This window comes from Schistocerca americana, chromosome 4 (assembly GCF_021461395.2).
Source record: "Schistocerca americana isolate TAMUIC-IGC-003095 chromosome 4, iqSchAmer2.1, whole genome shotgun sequence".
NCBI lineage: Eukaryota > Metazoa > Arthropoda > Insecta > Orthoptera > Acrididae > Schistocerca > Schistocerca americana.
This window is the reverse complement of record NC_060122.1, coordinates 121,870,861-121,894,975: the sequence shown is the minus strand read 5'-3', so window position 1 is coordinate 121,894,975 and position 24,115 is coordinate 121,870,861. Positions and strand designations below refer to the sequence as shown.

Genomic DNA, 24,115 nt, shown 5'->3' with positions numbered 1-24,115 from the left:
CTCCTACCTTCCAAACTTTACAGAAGCTCTCCTGCGAACCTTGCAGAACTAGCACTCCTGAAAGAAAGGATATTGCGGAGACATGGCTTAGCCACAGCTTGGGGGTTGTTTCTAGAATGAAATTTTCACTCTACAGCGGAGTGTGCGCTGATATGAATCTTCCTGGCGGGCAAAGGTCCCGAGTTCGAGTCTCGGTCCGGCACACAGTTTTAATCTGCCAGGAAGTTTCATATCAGCGCACACTCCGCTGTAGTGTGAAAATTTCATTCTAATACCAATGTTGGTAAGCTAACGTGTAAGTGCCCATGTCCTGGCACCTTACAAAGTAAGCGGAAATACGTCTCGTATTTCACACGGTGCTGCTCATCAGTACACACGGCAGTACACCCAGCCACCTGTTATTTTGTATAGTTGTCGAATTTTTGTTCTAGTCTACAAGACCGAAGCAATTTCATGCCTACTTATGAGCCGGCTAATCTTACCAGTTGCCAAAAGACGCTCCTGGAGGCTGGAGATAATTTCGTCAATATACGTCGCCACGAAAGCATATGTACGTATCCTTAACATCGGTTTGTTGCAGGTTTCTCGAACATATTCTCAGTTCGAATATAATGAATTTCCTTGAGACAGAGAAGTTGCTGTCCATGCATCAGCACGGCTTCAGAAAGCATCGCTCCTGCGAAACGCATCTCGCCCTTTTTTCACATGATATCTTGCGAACCACGGATGAAGGGTATCAGACGGATGCCATATTCCTGGACTTCCGGAAAGCGTTTGACTCGGTGCCCCACTGCAGACTCCCAACTAAGGTACGAGCATATGGGATTGGTTCCCAAATATGTGAGTGACTCGAAGACGTCTTAAGTAATAGAAACCAGCACATGATGACTAACTGAAAACCTCAGCTGCCTACAGGTGTTGTTGATATACTTCGATGTGGACAGCTGAAAATGCATGCCCCGACCGGGACTCGAACCCGGGATCTCCTGCTTACATGGCAGACGCTCTATCCATCTGAGCCACCGAGGACACAGATGAATAACGCAAATGCAGGGACTTATCACTTGCACGCTTCCCTTGGGACTCACATTCCCAACTGTCCAGAATTCTACATATGTATTGTACCTTATAGACATTTGCCCACCCACTCATTACTCGCGCACGCTTTGGCGATTCCCGTAAGAGTTTGGGCAACCTGTGCGCATTCGCACAGACGAAGGTCAATGGCTGGGTAGCCTTTAACTATATATACGAAGACAGTAACTTGTTCTCGAAAGAACAGTTACTGTTGATGACCGTGCAGCTTTTCCCTGGAGTAAACACATCGAGGTATATCAACAACATCTGTCGGCAGCTGAGGTTTTCAGTTAGTCATCATTTACTCCAGGGAAAAGCTGCACGGTCATCAACAGTAACTGTTCTTTCGAGAACAAGTTACTGTCTTCATATATATAGTTAAAGGCTACCCAGCCAAGTTACTGTCTTCGTATATATAGAAACCAGTACGTTGTCCTCCATGGTGAGTGTTCATTGAAGGTGAGGGTGTCATCTGTAGTGCCCCAGGGAAGTGTGGTAGGTACGCTGTTGTTTTCTACCTACATAAATGATCTTTTGGTTAGGGTGGATAGCAATGTGCGGCTGTTTGCTGATGATGCTATGGTGTACGGGAAGGTGTCGTCGTTGAGTGGCTGTAGGAGGATACAAGATGACTTGGACAGGATTTGTGATTCGCGTAAATTATGGGAGATAACTCTAAATATAGATAAATGTAAATTAATGCAGATGAATACGAAAAAATATCCCGTAGTTTTTGAATACTCCATTAGTAGTGTAGCGCTTGACACAGTCACGTGAATTAAATATTTGGGTGTAACATTGCAGAGCGATATGAAGTGGGACAAGCATGTAATGGCAGTTGTGGGGAAGGCGGATAGTCGTCTTCGGTTCATTGGTAGAATTTTGGGAAGATGTGGTTCATCTGTAAAGGAGACCCCTTATAAAACACTAACACGATCTATTCTTGAGTACTGTTCGAACGTTTGGGAACCCTACAAGGTCGGATTGAGGGAGGACATAGAAGCAATTCAGAGGGGGGATTCCAAGATTTGTTGCTGGTAGGTTTGATAATAAGGCGAGTATTAGGGAAATGCTTCAGGAACTCGGGTGGGAGACTCTAGAGGAAAGGAGGCGTTCTTTTCGTGAATCTCTACTGAGGAAACTTAGGGAACCAGCATTTGAGGCTGACTGCTGTACAATTATACTGCTGCCAACTTATATTTAGCGGAAAGACGATAAGAGAGATTAGGGCTCGTACAGAGGCATATAGGCAGTCATTTTTCTCTCGTTCTGTTTGGGAGTGGAACAGGGAGAGAAGATGCTAGTTGTGGTACGAGGTACCCTCCGCCACGCACCGTATGGTGGATTGCAGAGTGTGCATGTAGATGTAGAAACACAGACAGACATCTCACGGTGTCCACTCGACCGGCAGCGGTCGCGGCAGCGTCAGCAGGAGGGAACAGACGGCAGGCAGCTGGCAGCTGGGCCGTCGGCCGGTCCGCCCCGCGAGTGGTCGGATTACCGGGCAAGTTGCGCGCGGGGGATGATGCGGTGCGCGGAAACACTTTGCTCTCAGCGCCCACAAAGGCGGCCGGGATTCTTCTTTTGTGCGCGGGCCCGGCCGGTAATGGCTGGCTGCGGGCGCGGGCGAATTATCCACTCAGCCCGCCGGCCCGGGCCGGGACGGGACGGGCGGCTTCCACTGTGGCGCTGCCATCGTCCTGCGCACAGCGTGGCGCCAGACGGATGGCGCAGATTAGCCCTGGGACGCGGCCGCTGGGGCTACCAGCTCTGTCAGCTCGTACCTACCTCACATCACGTACCGTACGTCGTGTAGGGGCTATCTGTTTCTCATTAGTTGGAAGCTGAGATCCTCGCAATTGACTAAAAGGAACCTACACAATCAGTGATGTACTGTAAGGTGGTGCTTGAGCTGTTAGCATATCACTAAGCTGCTACAGATTCGGTCCCCAGTGCTGTACAGGTAAGGGAAGCTCACTGTCAAGACTGCAAATTTGAAACAAAGATGATCGCACAACGTATAATGTCTTAAAACGTGAAATTTACGAGTAATGGCCAAATTAAACGCGTATGTATGGGTAGCTGTTGAATGGTATGAGCAGTCTAATGAGTACAGAATACAGACTAAAGTAATGAGAAGTAGAAGAAATCAGAGTAGCGAGAAAACACCAGAATTGGTTAACACGAAGGAGACGAAGTTAAGCAATTCTGCTACCTTAGAAGGAAGGAAGACATAAAAAGAGGGCATTGCTGGTCAAGAGAAATCTACTGGTGTCAAACACAGGCCTTAATTTGAAGAATATATTTCTCAGAATGCACGTTTGGAGCACAGCATTGCATGCTAATGAAACATGCACTGTCGGAAAACAGGAACAGAAGAGACTCGAAACATTTGAGATGTGGTGCCACAGAAGAGTGTTGAAAATTCGGTGGACAGACAAGGTAAAGAATAAGGAGGTTCTCAGTGGAATCATCGAAGAAACTAACGTATGGAAAGATCTTATAAAAAAAAGAGACGGGATGATAAGATATGTGTTAAAACATCAGGGCAAAAACTCTAGAGGATGCCAGGGAGTGTAATACGTCTATCACACAACTGAAGACGTAGGTTGCAAGTGCTTCTCTGAGATGAAACTGTTTTCGCAGGAGAGGAATTCGTGGCGGGTAGCATCAAATCACTCAGAAGACCAACAGCAACTGCCCACCATGAGGCATGATGAGGTAGTGTGCACGCCGATGCATATGTACACTCCTGGAAATTGAAATAAGAACACCGTGAATTCATTGTCCCAGGAAGGGGAAACTTTATTGACACATTCCTGGGGTCAGATACATCACATGATCACACTGACAGAACCACAGGCACATAGACACAGGCAACAGAGCATGCACAACGTCGGCACTAGTACAGTGTATATCCACCTTTCGCAGCAATGCAGGCTGCTATTCTCCCATGGAGAAGATCATAGAGATGCTGGATGTAGTCCTGTGGAACGGCTTGCCATGCCATTTCCACCTGGCGCCTCAGTTGGACCAGCGTTCGTGCTGGACGTGCAGACCGCGTGAGACGACGCTTCATCCAGTCCCAAACATGCTCAATGGGGGACAGATCCGGAGATCTTGCTGGCCAGGGTAGTTGACTTACACCTTCTAGAGCACGGGATACATGCGGACGTGCATTGTCCTGTTGAAACAGCAAGTTCCCTTGCCGGTCTAGGAATGGTAAAACGATGGGTTCGATGACGGTTTGGATGTACCGTGCACTATTCAGTGTCCCCTCGACGATTACCAGTGGTGTACGGCCAGTGTAGGAGATCGCTCCCCACACCATGATGCCGTGTGTTTCCCTGTGTGCCTCGGTCGTATGCAGTCCTGATTGTGGCGCTCACCTGCACGGCGCCAAACACGCATACGACCATCATTGGCACCAAGGCAGAAGCGACTCTCATCGCTGAAGACGACACGTCTCCATTCGTCCCTCCATTCACGCCTGTCGCGACACCCCTGGAGGCGGGCTGCACGATGTTGGGGCGTGAGCGGAAGACGGCCTAACGGTGTGCGGGACCGTAGCCCAGCTTCATGGAGACGTTTGCGAATGGTCCTCGCCGATACCCCAGGAGCAACAGTGTCCCTAATTTGCTGGGAAGTGGCGGTGCGGTCCCCTACGGCACTGCGTAGGATCCTACGGTCTTGGCGTGCATCCGTGCGTCGCTGCGGTCCGGTCCCAGACCGACGGGCACGTGCACCTTCCGCCGACCACTGGCGACAGCATCGATGTACTGTGGAGACCTCACGCCCCACGTGTTGAGCAATTCGGCGGTACGTCCACCCGGCCTCCCGCATGCCCACTATACGCCCTCGCTCAAAGTCCGTCAACCGCACATACGGTTCACGTCCACGCTGTCGCGGCATGCTACCAGTGTTAAAGACTGCGATGGAGCTCCGTATGCCACGGCAAACTGGCTGACACTGACGGCGGCGGTGCACAAATGCTGCGCAGCTAGCGCCATTCGACGGCCAACGCCACGGTTCCTGGTGTGTCCGCTGTGCCGTGCGTGTGATCATTGCTTGTACAGCCCTCTCGCAGTGTCCGGAGCAAGTATGATGGGTCTGACACACCGGCGTCAATGTGTTCTTTTTTCCATTTCCAGGAGTGTATATCGAGTAGCTGTCCGCCGGGATGACGGCGTATCCTAACGAGGACCACTGACCTGGTGTCACAAGAAATGTAATTCAGCCGATGAGGCAACACTTTTCAACTGATTCACGGCCCAATCTCGAAGATCCTGCGCCCACTGCAGTCGTAATTGGGACTCTACGGGAAGCTTTTTGGCCGTCTGGCGAGGAGCCAACTGTTCTACAATGTGTGCTGAACGGTGTGTTCTGAAAGGCTTACGCTGCACCAGCATTTCAGTCTGTCGTCTGCCACACATTGTCACCTATCATGCTTCACAGATCAAACAGTGCTTCGAACTCCATAATAGAAAAAAACACTGACTTAAGTACCTTTGACAAAGGGTTGATTGTTATAGCCTGGAACATTGGAAAGAGCATCTAGGCAACTGTGAATCTGCTCGGCTGTTCGGGTACGCCCTGAGCATCAACAAGTAACTCAAAGTGTTGAAACAATGAGTTAAGCTGCAAAGGTGCTGGACGTCACCACGACATCACAAAACACGGAGTTCGAAGGGTTGATTGCTCTGTGAAGCTAGTCATGTAGCATGAGCTGCAGTTTGAGAAAACAAGTAGTTATTAGTAACAAAATAAGAGAAATAGAGTCTGAGTAATCAGTAAACTAGCTCACAAACTATTATCTAATTTTTTATTTCTGTATTTGTTATTTTTCTTTATCTTTTTCTATTTTTTATGCGTCTAAGGAAGAAAAGTGTTCCCGGGTTCGATTCCCGGCGGGGTCAGGGATTTTCTCTGCCTCGTGATGACTGGGTGTTGTGTGCTGTCCTTAGGTTAGTTAGGTTTAAGTAGTTCTAAGATCTAGGGGACTGATGACCATGGATGTTAAGTCCCATAGTGCTCAGAGCCATTTGAACCATTTGAAGAAAAGTGAACAAACAAGGCTTCGCGCAGCAGGGGAACAACCTGATTAAAAACAATATAAAACACATTTGCGAAAAGCGCTCAATGTCATCTGAACATCAGCCGCTTCCAACTCGCGGTCTCTAGATACTGTTGAAAGACACAGGGATCACGGCTGTTCCTCCTTTCAAGAACGCAGTGAACATAGCAACCCAGGAGCCTAACAATCGTATTCATTTTCGTCCGAGGACAAAGAATACGTGTGGACGAATAAGATATTCATCCGATAAAGCGGATTCAGGGCCAGTGAAAGAACAGCCAAGTGTCGACGAATCCAGAGCCAAGTACAGGGCTATTACAAATGATTGAAACGATTTCATAAATTCACTGTAGCTCCATTCATTGACATATGGTCATGACACACACAGATACGTAGAAAAACTCATAAAGTTTTGTTCGGCTCAAGCCGCACTTCAGGTTTCTGCCGCCAGAGCGCTCGAGAGCGCAGTGAGACAAAATGGCGACAGGAGCCGAGAAAGCGTATGTCGTGCTTGAAATGCACTCACATCAGTCAGTCATAACAGTGCAACGACACTTCAGGACGAAGTTCAACAAAGATCCACCAACTGCTAACTCCATTCGGCGATGGTATGCGCAGTTTAAAGCTTCTGGATGCCTCTGTAAGGGGAAATCAACGGGTCGGCCTGCAGTGAGCGAAGAAACGGTTGAACGCGTGCGGGCAAGTTTCACGCGTAGCCCGCGGAAGTCGACGAATAAAGCAAGCAGGGAGCTAAACGTACCACAGCCGACGGTTTGGAAAATCTTACGGAAAAGGCTAAAGCAGAAGCCTTACCGTTTACAATTGCTACAAGCCCTGACACCCGATGGCAAAGTCAAACGCTCATGGAAGAGGATGCGTTCAGTGCGAAACTTGTTTACAGTGATGAAGCAACATTTTTTCTTAATGGTGAAGTGAACAGACACAATGTGCGAACCTGGGCGTTAGAGAATCCTCACGCATTCGTGCAGCAAATTCGCAATTCACCAAAAGTTAACGTGTTTTGTGCACTCTCACGGTTTAAAGTTTACGGCCCCTTTTTCTTCTGCGAAAAAAAACGTTACAGGACACGCGTATCTGGACATGCTGGAAAATTGGCTCATGCCACAACTGGAGACCGACAGCGCCAACTTCATCTTTCAACAAGATGGTGCTCCACCGCACTTCCATCATGATGTTCGGCATTTCTTAAACAGGAGATTGGAAAACCGATGGATCGGTCGTGGTGGAGATCATGATCAGCAATTCATGTCATGGCCTCCACGCTCTCCCGACTTAACCCCATGCGATTTTTTTCTGTGGGGTTATGTGAAAGATTCAGTGTTTAAACTCCTCTACCAAGAAACGTGCCAGAACAGCGAGCTCGCATCAACGATGCTTTCGAACTCATTGATGGGGACATGCTGCGCCGAGTGTGGGAGGAACTTGATTATCGGCTTGATGTCTGCCGAATCACTAAAGGGGCACATATCGAACATTTGTGAATGCCTAAAAAAACTTTTTGAGTTTTTGTATGTGTGTGCAAAGCATTGTGAAAATATCTAAAATAATAAAGTTATTGTAGAGCTGTGAAATCGCTTCAATCATTTGTAATAACCCTGTATCCCGTCCACAAGAGACCGGCCGGTTAAGTGAGCTATCAGTGTGATGAAATCCATCACAATTATCAGCCGGACAAAGGGACGAAGGCCTATGCCAAAAAGGTGGTCGTCAGTCCGTATCAAAAGATGAATGACCCTATTCCACGACGAAGCGATCTCTGTCGGTAATATAGGAAGACTAAGATGAGACCAGACAGTTTCCCAGGATGTTGATGGAGAAGCTGTTTCAGGGCAGGAGAGGCGATATGGTTGACCGCAACGGAATAATAAGACACCTAAGAAACTGATAATTACAAAATATTCGCGTCTATGTCGCGGTTTAGGGAGTATTCGCCCAAAATAAAAAACGGGAGGCCAGCCTGACCGGCTCTATGCAAGAAAACAAACGATATGTAATGGAATACGAAGAAAATAAATGAGATTTAATGGAATACGGCACTTATGTACATGTTAAGACATATCGTCGCAGAAATAAGATGGAACCCACCCCCACCCCCCCACCCCCCAACCCCCTTTAATACAGGGAAGATCTAATGCTCCGAGTTTGTGGCGCCTAGACACCATTTCAAACTGTAGTCGAAACATGTATCATCGCTACAAGAATCGAAAGAATAGCCGTTGAAGTCTGTGGGCCATCATCGCGGGAAGCGGGAATAATTGTGCAGTGTAATACACTTTATTGAAAATATAGTGTTCTATGTCCCATAATTGGTGTACGAGACTAAAAGAAGGGCGTTTGTGTTCAAGAGTGGCTCTCTGAAGACGATTCAAAACCTCTCACCAGTTACATGCCACCATTTTGGTACGGTTGTGATTCTCTATGAACCCCAAACTCTCGTGGCGATTGACAGCCGTCGTCCGAGGAATTATTTCTTGGTTAAAACCCCGCAACGGCAGGGACGTGCATTTTCGATCATTAATGTGGGCACCAGCAAGGTGAAGAATAAAATGTAAGCTATCCTTGAGCCCGAAAATGACGTCAGGATTTCGTTGTAAAACCATGACGCCAGCCGGCCGCGGTGGTCTAGCGGTTCTAGGCGCTCAGTCCGGAACCGCGAGACTGCTACGGTCGCAGGTTCGAATCCTGCCTAGGTCATGGATGTGTGTGATAGGTTAGTTAGGTTTAAGTAGCTCTAAGTTCTAGGGGACTGATGACCACAGCAGTTAAGTCCCATAGTGCTCAGAGCCATTTGAACCATGGCGCCATCAGCGTCACCGCTGACCGAGAATGGTTCTCGCAGTATTGGTCAGCCGTATAGTTGCATGGCAGTAACCCCAGCAAGGATTCAAAGAACGAAACAAAGAGTGTCACGGACAAGGGCCTTCCCTGGGATAGACACTAGCCGATTGAAATTCGGGGGATAAGATTACGTTCACAATCACTGAGGCTTGGATACCAGTGAAAAGGCTGGATGGGACCTGGCATGTGTCGTGAGTGAGACACTAATCGGTTAATTCACTCACTAAAAAAGTAACTGACACGGTCACGGACGGTATGAGTAATACGAACCCGATGATGTTTGGTGTGTGGGGGGCTCAACTGCACGGTTATCAGCGCCCGTACAAATCCCAAGTTTTACATAGTCCAGTCGAACCACTGTCACGAATGATGATGATGACATTATGCCAACACAAACACCCTGTTCCATGGCAGAGAAAATCCCCAACGCGTCCGAGAATCGAACCCGGGACCCTGTGATCCAGAGGCAGCAACGCTAGCCACTAGTCCACGAGCTGCGAACTAACGCGAACCCGATAGCTACGTACCTACAATTGAGAGGGAATATTTTCATTAAACACCATTTCTGCAGACCGAACATTACTACAGACGCAAAAGCGGTGCTGAGCAGACCAGCATTCCCTTCGAAGATGTTCATCACCATGATTGAGCAGACTGAACCTCAGAAAACTGTCCCCTATCTCGGGCGCAAGATTAAAAACCCGAACATTTGTATAGACTTCTTCTGCATTCTCCTAAAGAACCATACTAGCAGAACCGTCACGGCGAGCAAAAGCGACCTGTGTGCCGTGACGTAATAATATCCTGTCAACATGAAGCCGGTCAAGAGACATCCCAGAAAACACATACATTTCCGAATCAAAGTATCTGTAGTAACCTCGATCTTCTCCCCCAACAAGTCATGTATCTGTAAAAAAATAGCTCTGAGTACTATGGGGCTGAACATCTGAGGTCATCAGTCCCCTAGACTTAGAACAACTTAAGCCTAACTAACCTAACATCACTAACATCACACACATCCATGCTCGAGGCAGGATTCGAACCTGCGACCGTACCAGCCGCATAGTTTCGGACTGTAGCGCCTAGAACCACTCGGTCACAGTATCTCTAAAGAGACGGGTTGTATCGAACCTGAAACTGACAGCACCTGTAGGTGGAATAGACGGGGGAAGCATGTTGGATATCACGGCAAGAGACAACGCCAAGTCAGGAAGGGCTGAACAAACATCAGGCACCAGAAGACGAACATCAGAGCGACGCCCACGAAGATCCACACGACACAGAACGGAAACAAATACGACGCGCGGCGCTACCGGTAAGAGACAGAATTAGGACAACATACTACACAAGCTCGCGAAGCGGGAACATTACAGAGCTACCCAAGCACGACTCAAGACCCGTCTTCAGCTGGTTACTCATCTCCTTCCTTCCAAACCACTTTTTCTAGAGTCTCCTTTCCTAATTTTATACCCTCAACATTGGCTGATTTAATTCCATTACGTTCCACTACTATTGTTTTAGTTTTGATAATCTTCATCTTATGCCCTCTCTTCAAGGCGCTATCTAATCTACTCAACAGCTGGTACAATTCCATTTTTCGTCTCAGACTGAGATATAATCTCATTTGCAAATCTCATAATTATTATTTCCTCTCCCTGAATTTTATTTCCTCTCCAAATTGTGCAATGGACAGGGTGTCCATAACTGAAGTCCCAGTTTCAAAACGCTGTATAAAGATTATCGCTGCTCAGAATGACGACAACGGCATATTATTCACTCGGCATGATACGCCTTGGAAGAAATGAAATTAACGATAATTTGGATTTTGCAGGGTTTTGAAACTGGAGCTTCAATTATGGGCACCCTGTGCTTAATGAACAGAATCGGCGATTGACCATAACAATGTCTCACTCCTTTCTTAACTATGGTTTCCCTTTCACGTCCTTTAACTCATATATGCAGTCTGGTTCCTGCACAAGTTGTACATAAACTTCCACTTTCACAGTGACTGAACACGTAAAGTACTTGTTAATGCAGTAGTTGTCAGTGCTGCGTGCTTCCTGTTTACATTCCTGCAACGTTAGGAGCTTGGGAATTTGTTACCTTCCATCTGGACAATGACCGTGCACACCTCTCATGCTTCACCCAGTTTGCTCCCAACGATGTTCCTCCACTTCAATGGACAAAATGGTCAACAAGTATGTCCATTCACTCACGTGTTGTAGTTCTCCCTCTTCATGACACCAATAGACTTCTCAGTAGGATTTCTTAAACAAACAAGCTTGGAAGGCCTCATTGCTTTGGTGACCGTCTTTAGCTCCTTTTCTCAACAAAGAACCGAACCTCCTGTGAGAAGGATTTTTTACATTCTAATTTGCTCTTCGAACCACTGATCAACATAGTGTTATCGTGCACTGCATCGAACAGTGCGATAAGATCCTCACTAATCTCAGTAGTGGCGGCTAGGTGCGTGAATGCCATCATGAGGACCCAGGTTCGATTTTTCAGCACCATTGGGCATTTTTCCGCTGAAGGGAAATCACAGATCGTCTTAGTTTATTGACTAAGCAAAAAGGCAAAGCAGCAGTTCCAGAAACTGACTTTAACTGCCGGGTAACTGTGTTGAATGACATTTTACGCAAAGATGAAGTATCAGTCAGTTTATTTGGTGCATTTCATACTATCAAGGGAAATTTCCCGCCGGACCCCGCTCACATTTAGTAGTAAGATAGCCCAATGGATAGTCCGTCAAAAACGGAACACAGATCAAGCATGAAAACAGGAAGAAGGTGTACTGAACTGCAGGAAAAAAAATGGAAACATTGAACGGTCCAAGCCCGAGAAGTATAATATTGAGCAGAGATCAACACCTGCAGCGTCGTGGTTAAGTGGTCACGGTGTCTGACTATAAAGCGGACGACTTTTTTTTCTTTTTCTCAACATTATGAACTGTCCGTCCGGTCACTGACATGTTTGTTCTCTTTCTGTAGTCTTGGCAAGAGGCATACTCTGCATTGATTAGAGAATATGAATCATGTGGCGAGGATACGTTACCGTCGCGAGTAAACGTGATTAATAGTGAGAGCAGGCAAGATAACAGGTAGACGTCTCACAGAAATGAAAACAACAAATAAACGGGTGTGAACTATGTTACAACAAAGGTATTAAAGAATCAAAACTTCCAGAATGGAACGTTACTTAAAAAACTTTAAAAACATGTGTTTTGACAGAGCACAGAGGAACTGTGTGATTCTGAAACTTTTGCTTTCGTTTGTTGCAGCTTACGTGACAAACTACACTCCTGGAAATTGAAATAAGATCACCGTGAATTCATTGTCCCTGGAAGGAGAAACTTTATTGACACATTCCTGGGGTCAGATACATCACATGATCACACTGACAGAACCACAGGCACATAGACACAGGCAACAGAGCATGCACAATGTCGGCACTAGTACAGTGTATATCCACCTTTCGCAGCAATGCAGGCTGCTATTCTCCCATGGAGACGATCATAGAGATGCTGGATGTAGTCCTGTGGAACGGCTTGCCATGCCATTTCCACCTGGCGCCTCAGTTGGACCAGCGTTCGTGCTGGACGTGCAGACCGCGTGAGACGACGCTTCATCCAGTCCCAAACATGCTCAATGGGGGACAGATCCGGAGATCTTGCTGGCCAGGGTAGTTGACTTACACCTTCTAGAGCACGTTGGGTGGCACGGGATACATGCGGACGTGCATTGTCCTGTTGGAACAGCAAGTTCCCTTGCCGGTCTAGGAATGGTAGAACGATGGGTTCGATGACGGTTTGGATGTACCGTGCACTATTCAGTGTCCCCTCGACGATCACCAGTGGTGTACGGCCAGTGTAGGAGATCGCTCCCCACACCATGATGCCGGGTGTTGGCCCTGTGTGCCTCGGTCGTATGCAGTCCTGGTTGTGGCGCTCACCTGCACGGCGCCAAACACGCATACGACCATCATTGGCACCAAAGCAGAAGCGACTCTCATCGCTGAAGACGACACGTCTCCATTCGTCCCTCCATTCACGCCTGTCGCGACACCACTGGAGGCGGGCTGCACGATGTTGGGGCGTGAGCGGAAGACGGCCTAACGGTGTGCGGGACCGTAGCCCAGCTTCATGGAGACGGTTGCGAATGGTCCTCGCCGATACCCCAGGAGCAACAGTGTCCCTAATTTGCTGGGAAGTGGCGGTGCGGTCCCCTACGGCACTGCGTAGGATCCTACGGTCTTGGCGTGCATCCATGCGTCGCTGCGGTCCGGTCCCAGGCCGACGGGCACGTGCACCTTCCGCCGACCACTGGCGACAGCATCGATGTACTGTGGAGACCTCACGCCCCACGTGTTGAGCAATTCGGCGGTACGTCCACCCGGCCTCCCGCATGCCCACTATACGCCCTCGCTCAAAGTCCGTCAACCGCACATACGGTTCACGTCCACGCTGTCGCGGCATGCTACCAGTGTTAAAGACTGCGATGGAGCTCCGTATGCCACGGCAAACTGGCTGACACTGACGGCGGCGGTGCACAAATGCTGCGCAGCTAGCGCCATTCGACGGCAAACACCACGGTTCCTGGTGTGTCCGCTGTGCCGTGCGTGTGATCATTGATCATTGCTTGTACAGCCCTCTCGCAGTGTCCGGAGCAAGTATGGTGGGTCTGACACACCGGTGTCAATGTGTCCTTTTTTCCATTTCCAGGAGTGTATTATGTTTTCATAATTTTCTTGGGATTGATCACATTCAAATTCATACGAACACCTAAATCGGGCAAGGAGGCATATCTCACTCACTCACCGGCAGTACAAGTTAGGTGGGTCGATAAGAGATTCCTATCATATGACACACGTACCGTCACTGGTATCGGGGACGGGGGTGGGGGATGTATGGCACACAAAACGTGTTTTGCGGTGGAGGAGTCGGCTGACTTGTCACCTTGGTCGCTTGTCATCAAACGTTTGCGGTTCCCATTCGAAAGCCACTTGCTTTCGGCTGCTGGTAGAGTAGTTGCGCAGAACCAACTGTCATAATAGGCCCTTTCTGTACATCTCGCTGTTGCAAACGGACCTTACACCACGACACAGACATAAATTTGAATACACTGTACAGTAAGAAGCGAAAAAAAAAATTCCACTAAGGAGGTATGAGCGCGGCTCGCCTGCTTGATAGTCCAACAAATGGTTCAAATGGCTTTGAGCACTATGGGACTTAACTTCTGAGGTCATTAGTCCACTAGAACTTAGATCTACTTAAACCTAACTAAACTAAGAATAGAACACACATCCATGCCCGAGGCAGGATTCGAACCTGCGACCGTAGGCTGGCTCTGAGCACTATGGGACTCAACCGCTGAGGTCATTAGTTCCCTAGAACTTAGAACTAGTTAAACCTAACTAGCCTAAGGACATCACAAATATCCATGCCCGAGGCAGGATTCGAGCCTGCGACCGTAGCGGTCTTGCGGTTCCAGACTGCAGCGCCCTTAACCGCACGGCCACCCCGGGCGGCGATAGTCCAACACCGTGACCCCCTTAACCACGACGCTGTTGTTTATCTACGTTGCTATATATTGCACTTCTTGTCCATGGAATGTTTCTATTTTGCTTTTCAAAAAAGTGGCTACATCAGAGGAACTGTGAACTTTTACATAGCGTAATTAAAAGGATTTCTCACGTGGACAACTGGCCGCCGTGGCGAAGCGGTTCTAGGCGCTTCAGTCTGGAACCGCGCGACTGCTACGGTCTCAAGTTCGAATCCTGCCTCGGGCATGGATGTGCGAAAATAGACAATGAAGAGGAACAGGAGGAGGAAGCTGATATGCGACAGTAAATAAGCATAAGGTGTTGGCGATCTAGCCAAGAAATCACCAAATGATGTATATGGATGGGCATCTAAAGTATTTAACACATAGGGTTAGTAATAAGTAGATAAGCAACATTACTTATCTACTAATAACCATTTATGTGTCTGTGTGTGTGTGTGTGTGTGTGTGTGTGTGTGTGTGTGTGTGTGTGTGTGTGTGTGCGTGTGTGTGTGACCGGCGGTCAACGGCTCGAAGAAACCATTCCGAGGTATTCACCGTCAGTCACATTCGGTGATGGTACTAACAAATCTCTCATCTGTCCTATCTTCTTTTTATATTCTTCTTAAACAACAACAAGATTTTATTTATATTTCAACCTAAACGTATTGTTATTTTGAAAAGTATCATTCTTTGTAAATGTTGTAGATAAAACAAAAGGAAAGAAAACTGTAAAAAGATGAAAAACGAAAATTGTAAGATGTACGACCTGTTTTAAACATCAGGTAACAGGTCTATAATTTGGCAAAAAATAAAATAAATAAATCTGTGTGATATCCTTAGGTTAGTTAGTTTTAAGTAGTTCTAAGTTCTAAGCGACTGATGACCTCAAACGTTAAGTCCCACAGGGCTCAGAGCCATTTGAAACATTTTTGTTTCTTACGGGGACCGTTTGTTAGGAACACATTTCTGTTGCACTAACTGTTTACAAATAAGGTAAGTTCACCTATTTTATAGAATTGTATTTTTATTATTGTTTACTGTGAAATGAGAAACGGATTCAGAGGGAACATATGTATTTGGCGTAGTGCAACATCATTTTAAAGAAACAGATATTTCCCTGCAGTATACGAGTGTTGTTTGAATTACTGCAGATTGTGCTCCATCAAGGGTAGGACAATACCTTGGGCTAATTTGATATTAAAAAAAAGCAGTACCAAACATAATTGACGTACATTGTATTATTAACAGATAAAAATTTGGTAACAAGAGCCCTTGGCGATCGCCTTCACAGCTCTTTACACTATGTAATTGCTGCTGATAATAAGTTCAGAAGCAATACACTCCATGACAGATTGTTTCAAAAGCTCTGTGGTGAAAAATTACTAAGATTTTCAATCGTGTGCTCCTACCCACAGAGGTTCGTTGGCCGTCAAACGGAGCATGACTAAAAAGATCTTATAACTTCTTTGATACAGACAGCTGCAACATTTTTTCTTCTGGCAGGCAACGTTTAATTCGGCAGCAGGTTGCTACGGTGCATTGGCTGGTGATTCAGGGCCATCTCATCCGCGCAGCGGATTATGTTGAATTGGGTGAGGCTTCATTTGTTAACCTGCAACAGTGCGTCTTGTTGTGTGGGAGACCCGATTTTGTCGTATTGTGGACGAGGGACTTCAGCTGATGACATATACGGGAAAAAGTACCAGCACACCTGTATCTGCAGAGTGTCTTTATTCTATCACACTAGTTTCGGCGGCGTATTACCGTTTCGGGCCCCACCACAGACAAATGAGCATTATATTTCCGTGGTGCATATATTATGGAGTCCTTGTTACTATTACACTTGGCCTAGCTTTCTTCAGATGTCTCCATGCCTCCACGTCTCCGAAACTACTCGTGCGAGACAGTAAAGACATTCTGAAGATACAGCTGTGGTGGAACTTATTCACATATATTCTTCTAAGTGCTAAAATCAATTTTTATTCTGGTTTGTTTCTATTAAGCTACGAGCGAACTAGGCACTGATGTTACACAAACTGTTGATACTGGTGTCTTGGAATTATTAAGTCCAATGTACTGCAAAAGCACAGCTGAACTAGTAATTCCTCTTTCCACGCTTTCATATTTTACTTCCGATCGAGTAGTCGTATTCCTTATGTATTTAAGTGTGTGGCAAGTGTGTAACTTTCCTTCCTGTATTTTGTAGTCAAGTCGCTCATTGACGATAGAGGTATTCGTAATTGTAAGGCACACACATTATATGTGCGGAGCTGAGCTTATATAGTGTGTCGAGTCGGTGCCATTGATAGAGGGGAATTACTATTCCTTTTAAAACTTGTCTATTAATTTGTTACGAACCAATTATTTAAAACTGGGGCTGAAGTGTGTTTTTTACTCTTATGTTGGTCTTAAAACTACTTTCCTAATTTCAATTGGTTATTTCAAGCTGTAACCATAACGGTCAAGATATTTACAATAATTTTGTTATTTAATTACAATTGGTGGTTGGTTGTCAGTGTTTTGTTTAATCTGTACTAAAGTAATTTGAATATTTATAATATTTATGTCCTTCTGGGGCTTCTGCGAACTATACGTTTTTAAGGACATTGTATAATTATAACTGCAAGTATACTGCTAAATTTCTGTGCTTTTATTATAAGTAAACGGTACGTAATTTTGGTACCTTATTGCTGATTTTATAAAAAATTTCCACCACTTAAATTCAGAGCATCAGACAGTATATTATAATATAAAACAAGCTACCCAAATTTAACACCCAACACTGAAAGAACTGCTAATGGACATTCTGCAAGAGATAGAAATCTGTGTACATACACACAAATGCCAACAAAAAGCACTAAATCAGAAAATCGACCCGTAACACAAACAGTATGTAGAACACGTTATTAAAACTATCCATCAGGATTACGGATAGATTCACAAAAACAATTATACGAGACAACCGCAGATTACATTACAGCTAAATTCACAGCAAAATATACATTCGTACAAACAATACTGACGCCATACAGCAACGCAAGCAGACAGGAATACGCACCAACGAAAATACAGGGTTATTACAAATGACTGAAGCGATTTCACAGCTCTACAATAACTTTATTATTTGAGATATTTTCACAATGCTTTCCACATACATACAAAAACTCAAAACGTTTTTTTAGGCATTCACAAATGTTCGATATGTGCCCCTTTAGTGATTCGGCAGACATCAAGCCGATAATCAAGTTCTTCCCACACTCGGCGCAGCGTGTCCCCATCAATGAGTTCGAAAGCATCGTTGATGCGAGCTCGCAGTTCTGGCACGTTTCTTGGTAGAGGAGGTTTAAACACTTCACCATTAAGAAAAAATGTTGCTTCATCACTGAAAACAAGTTTCGCACTGAACGCATCCTCTTCCATGAGCTGTTGCAACCGCGCCGAAAATTCAAAGCGTTTCACTTTGTCATCGGGTGTCAGGGCTTGTAGCAATTGTAAACGGTAAGGCTTCTGCTTTAGCCTTTTCTGTAAGATTTTCCAAACCGTCGGCTGTGGTACGTTTAGCTCCCTGCTTGCTTTATTCGTCGACTTCCGCGGGCTACGCGTGAAACTTGCCCGCACGCGTTCAACCGTTTCTTCGCTCACTGCAGGCCGACCCGTTGATTTCCCCTTACAGAGGCATCCAGAAGGTTTAAACTGCGCATACCATCGCCGAATGGAGTTAGCAGTTGGTGGATCTTTGTTGAACTTCGTCCTGAAGTGTCGCTGCACTGTTATGACTGACTGATGTGAGTGCATTTCAAGCACGACATACGCTTTCTCAGCTCCTGTCGCCATTTTGTCTCACTGCGCTCTCGAGCGCTCTGGAGGCAGAAACCTGAAGCGCGGCTTGAGCCGAACAAAACTTTACGAGTTTTTCTACGTATCTGTAGTGTGTCGTGACTATATGGCAATGAATGGAGCTACAGTGAATTTATGAAATCGCTTCAATCATTTGTAATAGCCCTGTATAGCAGACAAAAAAAACTAGATAGAATTGTTGAATTCCATAAAAGAATAAAGACGAATACATAAGGCTAAACGCTGCCTATGCCGAAATACGGCTACGAAAATAGATTACAATGTCAGTATGCATAATGAAGTAACAAGTAATATAAGCAATGACTAAGAAAACAGGCCTACCAAAATTTGCAAATATTGTCAAGAGTTGAAAAATACATGCGATTGGGATATAACACAGAAAAACATCAAGTATGATAGTTGCAAAGTCCATTACCCACGTAACAGCAATGATAAACAGAACTGCCTGTAACCATACAATATGGATGGACTATATGTCAAATAAGCTGTCACGAAAATACCGATAAATATGTAATCTGACAACTCCATATCGTTGTAAGCAGTTACGTTGATAACCAACAAATAGTATTCCAATAATAACAAACGAACGTAACTAACCAGCACATAGATAGTGACAGAATCACCTATATAGTATGGATGTCAAAACCGTGAGACGTATGTAAAAATGTATAATAATGAAATTCATTTAATAATTACCTATGAAACTAGAAATAATGTCCAAATTACGTACCATTTACTTTCAGATGAAATGACTGTAAAAATAAAATCAAACATAGCAGTGTATTTGGAATTATAATTAAATAATGTCCTTAACTGCAGTATGTCTTTAAATGATTGAGCCAATTTTCCTTCTTGGAGACGTCTGAAAAATATAAACAATTACTCTATTAAAATGTACACTGATGGAGCCCACTACCTGCCGCTCCCTTGCTCCATGCGGTTGTTACCACGGTAACCATATCACTAACTCCTCAAATTTGTCAATATTTCTGTGCTACTCTCCCATGAATGAACCATAGCTGCGACTACACATACCCCCTTCTTTGTGTCGAACACATTTCACAAATATTGTAAGACGAAACGTACATGCAATTTGTAAGTAGTCTCCTTTATAAGCAGACAGTATTTTCAGAGTACCCGCCAACCCACCAAAATCTGCTAACCGCTTTCTCCACGACTGCACTTACGCGAACATTTCACTATAAATTTCTACAAATCATGGCACCCATGTATTTGTATGATTTTACTGATTATAATTGCCAATCATACTTCAGTAATAAGATACTACATTTTTCGCCTTGTTGCAGAATTATGGAATATGTTTTATGTTCAGGAAATATGCTGGTTTTCGAGAACGAAAATCTTCTCTATAAAAATCATGTTGGGTTCTGCAAAGAGAGATTTTGCGATACTTAGCTCCCTCTCTTGTACCAGGAGATCCATATCGCCGTAGACAACGGCGCTCAGATTGATGCCGTGTTGCTTGACTTCAGGAAGGTATTTGACTCAGTAGCACACTGCCGTTTAGTGAAAAAAACACACCAACTTACCAAGTATCGGACCAGATATGCAACTGGATTCAAGAGTTCCTTGCAGACAGGACTCAACACGTCGATCTTAACGGGACAGAATCGGCACATATAAAGGTAATTTTCGGAGTACCTCAACACTTGTCTATAAGAAAGTGGCTACGACAGATACAGTATTGGTTTTGAGACTGACCAACAGAGGACTGGTAAATAGTGTAGACTCTGGCAGTTGACCCTTATCATAAATACATATAACGCAACGGCCATACGTGAGGAAAAGAAATCCATTATTGCACAAGTAATCTATTGATGGCAAATTGCTGGTAACAGTATCTACCGTAAAACATTCAGGAGTAACTGTCCAAATAGATCTTAAGAGTAGAAGGAAGGCAAGTGGGTTTCAAAAATTCGATTTTTAGATTTTAGCATATTTGATATGCCTGGTCTTTCCTACGTGAGGCAGTTTTTGTTTTATATAAATCCGACAATTTTTTTCGTGGGAGATGATAGTTTTCCTGACACTCTGTGCAATCTGGCATTTAAATGTGGCGCATTCCTTTTTGCGCCAAGCAGAGATAATGCACAGCATTCTTTTACTGCTTGTATATTATTTCATGCTTCTATTGTTTTATCGCTTCAATGTTTCCTACCCTGTATCTACTATCGATACTCGTTTCTCCGATCGTGTTTTGTTATTGTCTTCGAGCGTTAATGGTTGTACTTAATAAAGTTTGTTGTGAGTGAAGTACGTGTTGATTTGTATTTCTTTTTCTTTCCTTTTTGTGGGGGGGATCCACGTGCGTTCATAGAAATGCCACGAGCAAAGAAATTCTAGCCTAAATTAAAATTCAGAGGAAATAAATACGTAAAGGTAAATGAGATTAGTGCGTCAAAGGACCCAAGAATGTAAGAGATAATGAAAATCAGCACATCAAGAAAGAAACTGCACTGTCTTCAAGGCATTTGTTCCCGGTCAGGTTGTGGAGATGAGCATTCGTTTAGAAATATTATGGCGAACTTTAGCATGCTCTGTGATTTCATTTCCAAAAATACAGTGTGCAGAATATGTGGTGGTGGCGTATCTATGGGTGAGAATCAGCGTCTTCGTAAAGGGATTGTGTCAAACGTGACATTGAGTTGTACAAAATGTTGTGCCGTTGCTACAACAATGACATCAAGAACGGAAAATTATAATTTATATGAGAACAACATAAGGCTAGTTGATGGTCTCAGATCTATTGGTACACGGGTGGAGGCAGGCAAACTCTTGTGTGCATTACTTGACATTCCAAACCCTCTTGCAAAATTTATGAGTTGCAATAATGTTATTGGTACTGCTGTTGCTGAAGTCTGTAATTTCTCGATGAAGGAAGCAGCTGAAGAAGCACTCAGGAAAAGTGATGACAGTGAAAGTGGTTATATTTGTGCATGTTTTGATGGCAGCTGGCAGAAACTTGGACACACTTCACTAAATAGTTTCGTGACAGCTACATCATTTGATACCGGCTAGGTAACTGATGTAGAGATTCTAAGCAAGAACTGTAAAACCTGTGGCAGTGGAAATGAGAAAGAGTATGAACATAACTGTGAGATGAATTACTCTGGCCCAAGTGGTGGGACGAAAGTAGCAGGAGTTCTCAGGAATTTTAGTGGTTCAGTGGCAAACAGAGGTGTAGGATACACGCAGTATTTTTTAGGGGCCGTTTACAGCAAGGCTTATGACTGGGTCTGTGCAGAACAACCCGATGGTCCTAATGTGGCAATTTCCAAATTAGAGTGCATTGGGCATGTCCAGAAGAGAATGGTATCCAGGTTGAGAAGAGTATTGAAAGAAAAGTCAAAAATAGTATTGGAAGATCGTAAGAAGGTAGGTGGTAAAGGTCGACTGACAAATGTTGAAATACACTCCTGGAAATGGAAAAAAGAACACATTGACACCGGTGTGTCAGACCCACCATACTTGCTCCGGACACTGCGAGAGGGCTGTACAAGCAATGATCACACGCACGGCACAGCGGACACACCAGGAACCGCGGTGTTGGCCGTCGAATGGCGCTAGCTGCGCAGCATTTGTGCACCGCCGCCGTCAGTGTCAGCCAGTTTGCCGTGGCATACGGAGCTCCATCGCAGTCTTTAACACTGGTAGCATGCCGCGACAGCGTGGACGTGAACCGTATGTGCAGTTGACGGACTTTGAGCGAGGGCGTATAGTGGGCATGCGGGAGGCCGGGTGGACGTACCGCCGAAGTGCTCAACACGTGGGGCGTGAGGTCTCCACAGTACATTGATGTTGTCGCCAGTGGTCGGCGGAAGGTGCACGTGCCCGTCGACCTGGGACCGGACCGCAGCGACGCACGGATGCACGCCAAGACCGTAGGATCCTACGCAGTGCCGTAGGGGACCGCACCGCCACTTCCCAGCAAATTAGGGACACTGTTGCTCCTGGGATATCGGCGAGGACCATTCGCAACCGTCTCCATGAAGCTGGGCTACGGTCCCGCACACCGTTAGGCCGTCTTCCGCTCACGCCCCAACATCGTGCAGCCCGCCTCCAGTGGTGTCGCGACAGGCGTGAATGGAGGGACGAATGGAGACGTGTCGTCTTCAGCGATGAGAGTCGCTTCTGCCTTGGTGCCAATGATGGTCGTATGCGTGTTTGGCGCCGTGCAGGTGAGCGCCACAATCAAGACTGCATACGACCGAGGCACACAGGGCCAACACCCGGCATCATGGTGTGGGGAGCGATCTCCTACACTGGCCGTACACCACTGGTGATCGTCGAGGGGACACTGAATAGTGCACGGTACATCCAAACCGTCATCGAACCCATCGTTCTACCATTCCTAGACCGGCAAGGGAACTTGCTGTTCCAACAGGATAATGCACGCCCGCATGTATCCCGTGCCACCCAACGTGCTCTAGAAGGTGTAAGTCAACTACCCTGGCCAGCAAGATCTCCGGATCTGTCCCCCATTGAGCATGTTTGGGACTGGATGAAGCGTCGTCTCCCGCGGTCTGCACGTCCAGCACGAACGCTGGTCCAACTGGGTCGCCAGGTGGAAATGGCATGGCAAGCCGTTCCACAGGACTACATCCAGCATCTCTAGGATCGTCTCCATGGGAGAATAGCAGCCTGCATTGCTGCGAAAGGTGGATATACACTGTACTAGTGGCGACATTGTGCATGCTCTGTTGCCTGTGTCTATGTGCCTGTGGTTGTGTCAGTGTGATCATGTGATGTATCTGACCCCAGGAATGTGTCAATAAAGTTTCCCCTTCCTGGGACAATGAATTCACGGTGTTCTTATTTCAATTTCCAGGAGTGTAGATAAATTACATAGAAGAAATGTATGGAATTTAGAAAACACGAAAAAAACTGTATAGGCTACCTTTTTCCATAAGCTTTCCACAAACGAACATCCAGTGCACAATCTTTACCCCAATTATACTGACACTTGGTGCAAGTACAGGCGAACTGACAGATATGAGCACAAACATTCCTTACCTGCATCAGTAATGAATGAAATTAAACCCTAATTTAGAGACCTTTCTAAAGATATCTTGTTGAAGAAATGTCTTCGTGGGAAAACCCAAAATATAAATGAATGTGTGAATTCTGTCATTTGTAACCGGTAACCGAACACTGTATTTGTTCAGCTTACAACCCTCAAATTTGGTGCTTAAGATGCAATTTTATGCTTCAGCGATGGTGTAATTCGAAAACTGGGTGTTTTGAAATTATTGGGCGTAAAATATGGTTGAAATACTGCAAAATCCTTGGTGCAAATAGATAAATACAGAATCCGCAAAGCACATATTGCTAATTTAAAATGTGCAAAAGAAGATTCTGAGCACTATGGGACTTAACAGCTGTGGTCATCAGTCCCCTAGAACTTAGAACTACTTAAACCCAACTAACCTAAGGACATCACACACATCCATGCCCGAGGCAGGATTCGAACCTGCGACCGTAGCAGTCGCGCGGTTCCGGACTGCGCGCCTAGAACCGCTGACCACCGCGGCCGGCGTGCAAAAGAAGCCAGACAGAGAATAAGAGGGACGAAGAGAAAAAAAGAAGATCAGTATGATTTAGATGATGCTATGTATGGTGTAGGAAAATAATAGTGGTAAGTAATTCTCATCAGTAGCTACACTAGAATTGCAATATTAAACTT

At 45.6% G+C, this 24,115-nt stretch overlaps 1 non-coding gene across 1 annotated transcript; it reads right to left on the bottom strand.

The window, feature by feature from the left end:
* Positions 1–955: 955 nt before the first annotated feature.
* On the bottom strand, positions 956–1,029 carry Trnat-ugu. Its single transcript has one exon. It is a non-coding gene; the product is annotated as a tRNA-Thr (tRNA).
* Positions 1,030–24,115: the final 23,086 nt, after the last annotated feature.